The following is a 7,292-nucleotide window of genomic DNA, read 5'->3' as shown; positions in this document are numbered from 1 at the left end:
GATTCTGCAGGCGCGTCCTCTCAGAGTCCTCTTATGTGGGGGTTATTACGTCTTGTGGTGGCTTTGGTCTTCAAGCCATATGTACAGGTTTGAGATGTAAGTTTGGTAAGAGGACACTTGGGCGGTGGTGGCGTTAAGCTCTAGTATAGAGGCCTGCATAGTTTCCAATGTTTCCACTATATGATCAATTTGACGCATCTTTTATATCAGAAATATCTCTCAAACCAAGATTTAGAGCCTGAGTGATTATTGTCTGGGGATGGGAAGGTCACCCAAGGCTGAAGAACTGTCTGCTATACTTTCTTAATCAGAGTCAACTATAGCCAAATCTTGTTTTTCCATGGAGTTGTGCAGACTAACGATTTACTATCTTTTCCGGAGTTGCTGTTATGCTCTCTCTTAATGAAATTGGCCAGGTCGCTTGACTATGGTGATGCAGGCTTATGGCTCAGGTGGGTATATAATGTTTACTTGGTGAGTGAAGACTTGGACAAATCTGACATGAGTAAGAAGATAATTATACAGTTATTATCGGGGGTCACAGGATCATTATATAGTTGTTATAGGGGGCACAGGATCATTATACAGATATTGTAGGGGACACAGGATCATTATATAGTTATTATAGTGGGCACAGGATCATTATATAGTTGTTATAGGGGGCACAGGATCATTGTAAAGTTATAGGAGTGCAGGATCATTATACAGTAATTATAGAAGCACAGGATCATTATACAGTTATTATCGGGGGTCACAGGATCATTATATAGTTTTTATAGAGGCACAGGATCATTATATAGTTATTATAGGAGCATACGATCATTATACAGTTGTTATAGGGGTCACAGGATCATTATACAGTTATTATAGGGACACGGGTTCATTGTACAGTTGTTATAGGAGCACAGGATCATTATATAGTTATTATAGGGGCACAGGATTATTGTAAAGTTATAGGAGCGCAGGATCATTATACAGTAATTATAGGAGCACAGGATCATTGTACAGTTATTATAGGAGTCGCAGGATCATTATATAGTTGTTATAGGGGGCACAGGATCATTATACAGATATTGTAGGGACACAGGATTCTTAATGATTTGTTAAAGGGGCACAGGATCATTATATAGTTATTATAGGGGGTACAGAGGCTGCGAGACATGTTGGCGCTATATAAATAAAGAATATTATTATTGCACTGGATCATTATATATTTATAACAGGGACTCAGGATCAGTATACAGTTATTATAAGGACACTAATTAGAGATGAGCGAGCGTACTCGGAAAAGCACTACTCGCTCGAGTAATGTGCTTTATCCGAGTATCGCTGTGCTCGTCCCTGAAGATTCGGGTGCCGCTGCGGCTGACAGGTGAGTCGCAGCGGGGAGCAGGGGGGAGCGGGCGGGAGAGAGGGAGAGAAAGATCTCCCCTCCGTTCCTCCCCGCTCTCCCCTGCAGCTCCCCGCTCCGTGCCGGCACCCGAATCTTCAGGGACGAGCACAGCGATACTCGGATAAAGCAAATTACTCGAGCGAGTAGTGCTTTTCCGAGTACGCTTGCTCATCTCTAGACACTATCATTACATAGTTATTATAGATGCACATAATCATTATTGTAGGAGGGCACATGATCCTTATACATTAGTTGTAGGGGGAAAAGGATCATTCATTATACAGTTATAATTGCGGGCACAGAATAATTATATAGTTCTTATATGTGGCAAGGAATCATTATACAGATATAGGGGAAAAGAAAGAGTATATAGTTATTATAGGTGCACAGAATCATTATACTGTTATAGGAACACAGGATCATTATACAGTTATTATAGGTGCACAGGATTATTATATAGTTACTATAGGGGCACGAGATCGTTATACACTTATAGGAACACAGGATAATTATATAGTAGTTATTATAGGAGCATAGGATCATTATATAGTAGTTATTATAGGAGCATAGGATCATTATACAGTTGTTATAGGGGTCACAGGATCATTATACAGTTATTATAGGGACACGGGTTAATTATACAGTTGTTATAGGAGCACGGGATAATTATATAGTTTTTATAGGTGCACAGGATCATTGTACAGTTATTGGAGCGCAGGATCATTACATAGTTATTATAGGGGCACAGGATCATTATACAGTTATTATAGGGGGCACAGGATCATTATACAGTTACTATAGGGGCACAAGTTCATTATACACTTATAGGAACACAGGATCATTATATAGTTATTATAGGAGCACAGGATCATTATACAATAATTATAGGGGAGCACAGGCTCATTATACAGTTATTATAGAAGCACAGGATTATTATATAGTTATTATAGGAGCATACGATCATTATACAGTTGTTATAGGGGTCACAGGATCATTATACAGTTATTATAGGGACACGGGTTCATTGTACAGTTGTTATAGGAGCACAGGATCATTATATAGTTATTATAGGGGGCATAGGATCATTATATAGTTTTTATAGGGGCACAGGATCATTGTACAGTTATAGGAGCGCAGGATCATTATACAATAATTATAGGGGGGCACAGTATCATTATGCAGTTATAGGAGCACAGGATCATTATATAGTTATTATAGGGGCACAGGATCATATAGTTATATGAAAAAGGAATAGTATACAGTTATTTTAGACTCATTATATAGTTATTATAGGGGCACAGGATGATTGTACAGTTATTATAGGAGTACATGATCATTATACAATTATAGTAGTGCAGGATCATTATATAGTTATTGTAGGGGCACAGGATCATTATACAGTTATTAGAGGAGCACAAGATCATTATATACTGTATATACTCGAGTATAAGCCTAGTTTTTCAGGACCTTTTTTTTGTGCTGAAAAGCCCCCCTCAGCTTATACTCAAGTCGGGGAAGGCTTAAAAAAAAACCTCCATACTCACCTCCCAGCAGGCGTCTGTGTCTCCGGTGGCGGTGCGGCAGGCTGCTTGAATTCTCTTCACTGTCATCTCCCGCCGTCCTCTTAGCTTGGCTCTGTCATCCCCCGCCATCAGCGCTGTGTAAGTTAGAGCTGTGATTGGATCGAGCGTCAGCCAATCACAGCCGGTGCTCGATCATTCACAGCCAATGAAGCTGCTTTAGAATTCTCCATGCTGTCATCTCCCTGCTCGGCTTTCAAATCCCCTGCCATCAGTGCTGTGTAAGTAAGCCCTGTGATCGGATCAAGAGGCAGCTGTAATTGGCTGGGGCTCAATCCAATCACAGCGCTTACTTACACAGCACTGACAGAGCCAAGCAGAGAGGACGGCGGGGATGACAGCGGGGAGAATTCAAGCAGTTTGTTGCACAGACGCTGGCTGGGAGGTGAGTACGGAGGGTTTTTTTTAACCTAGTATATACTAGGTGAAACCTATTGTCTCAGCTTATACTCGGGTGGGCTAATACTTTTATAGGAGCACAGGATCATTATATAGTTATTATAGAAGCACAGGATCATTATGCAGTCATTATAGGGGCACAGGATCATTATACAGTTATTACAGGGGCACTGTTTCATTATATAGTTATTATCGAGGTACAGGATCATTATGCTGTCATTACAGGGGGCCTGTGCACAAGTCCCAGATCCGACTTTAGTCTCATTAGAGTGTAGAAAGCACAATATCCTTTGCAGTTTTGGAGTTGCGTTCATGGGGAAACAATGTTGAAGCTGTGAAGTCTGTAGGACCTTCAGAGTAATAGCGCACTATGTGATAATAAGAAATTATATAAGCTCCACTCGTAAGGCGTTCTATCAATATAGAATATAAGAAGTACATTTTTCTTGCAAAGAAGTAAACTTGATAACCGGGGCTGCTGGGAAGGCTGGGGGAGGTGAGCATCCCTCCTTGAAGATTGTTATATAGAGCCATGTTAGTAATAACATAGTATTTCTTAAACTGGTCTGAAAGGCAGCCAACAAACTTGGAACCATCAAAGGGGAGACGGACCGCACCTCGTAAAAAAGGCAACTTTCTTATACTTCTACTTGCTAATAAATGTTTTGTGATAATTACTAGTGTTACTCATCTCGCCCAGACAGTTTTGCAGATTATTGCTTAAAGGGGTTGTCCCGCGCCGAAACAGGTTTTTTTTTATTCAATAGGCCCCCCGTTCGGCGCGAGACAAACCCGATGCATGTGTTAAAAAAAAAACCATTTAGTACTTACCCGAATCCCCGCGCTGCGGCGACTTCTTCCTTACCTTATTAAGATGGCCTCCGGGATCTTCACCCATGATGCACCGCGGGTCTTCTCCCATGGTGCACCGTGGGCTCTGTGCGGTCCATTGCCGATTCCAGCCTCCTGATTGGCTGGAATCGGCACACGTGACGGGGTGGAGCTACGTGATGACGCGTAGAAGGGGGCGGAGCCAGAACACCGCTCGTGCCGAGACCCAAGAGAAGGGAGAAGACCCTTCTGTGCAAGCGTGTCTAATCGGGAGATTAGACGCTGAAATTAGACAGCACCATGGAGACGGGGACGCCAGCAACGGAGCAGGTAAGTGAATAACTTCTGTATGGCTCATATTTAATGCACGATGTATATTACAAAGTGCATTAATATTGCCATACAGAAGTGTATAACCCCACTTGCTTTCTCGGGACAACCCCTTTAATCAGATCGGGTCCTACCAGCAGATTTTTGGCAAAAATTGTAAAAAAAATCTGATTTGCAATAAAAGTGTGTGTCTGTTTCAATGAATGTGCCTCAGTCATTAGTATGGTTGCTTTACATTACTGGGTTTCTAAATTAAAGGACAACTTCTGCATGGACTTTCAAAAACACTATTCACATGTTGCCCTTGGTTATATTAGAACCTAGAATTCCAGCACTGCACGGCCGTAGTGCTAAGTACTGAGCCACCACACCTGTTCTTTCTCCTCTGAAGAAGTAGAAGAACAGGAAGAATCTACACAAAGAGAACATAAAAAACCAGAACCGCAAGCAGCAGTTCTAACCACTGAGCCACCATGTTTGGTCTTCCTGCTTTTTCTCTCTGGAGGAGGAGAAAAAGACGAAAGGGAAGCACAAAGACAACAAAGTCCTTTCAGATTTACTTGGTGAGACTTGATCTTTGGAACTCAGTAATATAAGGCAGCCAAGCTAATGACTGAGTTGCCAAGCTTGTTCTTTCTTTCTCCTCCTCCTACAAAAAGAGAAGAAATGGAAGGAGGAAAATGACAGTAACGAGAAAGAAGTGAAGCATGAATTAAAGGAGAATAAGAAAAAAACCTTTGCCTTTCCCTTCTTCTTTTCCTTCTCCTACCCGACCCCTCCAGAGAAGTAAGGTGGTTGGTGGCTTAGTGGCTTGAACTGTGGCTCTGCAAGACTGGAGTTCTATGTTCACATCTAACTATGGAAAGCATCTGCATATAGTATGTTTATTCTTCTCTTCCTTGGGAAAAGCAAGAACAAGTCATTGGGCTCATCTGGAGTCTAAGACTCAAATCTGTCAAAGGGCCACATCTGGATGGAGGTTTTATGTTTTTTTTTTCTCTGTTTATTTTCCTTATTTTCCTCCTCCTGTGGTGGTGTAAGGACAAGTGTGGTGGCTCAGTTATCAGCGCTGAGGCTTTGCAGTGCTGGAGATGTAGATTTAAATCTGACTAAGGGCAACATCTGATTTTTTTACTCTGATTTACTTTAATGGGAACCAGAACCAGCATCTTGATTCACGATAATTCTTGTAAAATGGGGTTGAGCACTCCCAACCCAAATACCCCAATAATCACTCAAGATTACTAATTACATCCAAATGACATGCCCTGAAAAGAGGGGCTCCACAAACTCCCTGAAAGCTAAAAAAAAAGCCTGTATGACGCTATTCAAGATACATAACAGCAGGGACAGTATAACATCTGTAGACAAAGGCACAGGGTCCCTCTTTTCAGGGCGATTGCCCTGCATGTGGTGTAGGGTGATGTAGTAACTGGAGACATTTAGGGACAGGTGTCTATTTCCTTCCCAGTTCCCCTTGAAGAGGAAACCCCTGTGGACAACTAACAGGTCCCATACAAGATTGAACTCAGCCATTTGAACGGGAGTGGTAAAACCTAATCCGATAATTACTACTGACGCCAGATTGCCATAGTTGAATTTCCTATGGCGATTATGTGTTATGGCGTTACACATGTTATCGTGATCAATATCCATTTCTTGGACATTTTGATTCTCATCACTTTATTAAGCCATCATCTATTTTATCTTTATTTTACTAAAAGTTATATTTCAAAGTTGACAATTTTCCTCCTCCCCTTTTTTTTTGGTGTTATTTGGTGAAGTCTTAGTACAAAGATCCATACCAATTCTAAGGTTCCTTTTGGGGTTGTGGGGATATAGCTCGGTAGGCGTGCGGGTTTCTTGATACACAGAGACGGAACACCAGCGGATGCAGTCCAAATACAGGCCTGGACTGCGTTTATTTTGATATCAGCAACATAAAAAGTCCAACCTTAACTTCAGGCAAACAAATAATAGTCCATAATCCAGATATCAGGTAAACAGGCAATAGTCCAGAGCCCAGCGCTCAGGTCGCACTTAGCTGATGCAGCGCACAGCAGGGCTTCTACCTCCAAGCCGGTCACACAGGCTGCCAGGGTCCAGCAGCCATCTTAGCTCCCTCTATGTCTGTGCACCTACTATTTAAAGGCACCTTTAGTTTGGCTCAGCCTCAGCACCTGGGCTGATTGGCCTTGCCCACACCCTGGAGTGGAGGAGGTGGAATGGACAGCCCCCCTACCAACCTGCCATCCATTCCAAAAAAAAACGGCCTGGATATTTTTAAACAACAGATCTCCAGCAACTACTTGCTGGAGACCACATTACATTCCCGGTTTCTTATGTCTCTGAGAGCGAGACATGACCCTCCTCCAGTCCCCTTATGCATAATACCGGAACCGAGGGGTGACGTAGCGACCATCCACCACTACACCCCTCAGTACCTCACAGGGTCTTCTAAAAAATATTTGTACACTGTCTAGCCTACTCAACTGCACACATGAAAAGCTACGGGGCACATTTACTGATGTGGTTGCACCGACCTCATTGTAAAACATACATTTCTGGCGCAAAATTTTAGTAGTTTTTAATGAAGCAAATGGACCAAAAAGAATAATCCACTGATCCGGGGTCATCAAGGAGGCCTAAAGAGAAATGTGACTAAGCAGGGAAAGACATGACTTACATGTGGACTGTGCAAAATTTTGAAGCTACCTCAGCCAACCAATGGACGACTCAGTTAGACCAAAGCATCTACA

The sequence above is a fragment of the Eleutherodactylus coqui genome, chromosome 1 (assembly GCF_035609145.1).
Source record: "Eleutherodactylus coqui strain aEleCoq1 chromosome 1, aEleCoq1.hap1, whole genome shotgun sequence".
Classification (NCBI taxonomy): Eukaryota; Metazoa; Chordata; class Amphibia; order Anura; family Eleutherodactylidae; genus Eleutherodactylus; species Eleutherodactylus coqui.
Note: the sequence above shows the minus strand (reverse complement) of the source record.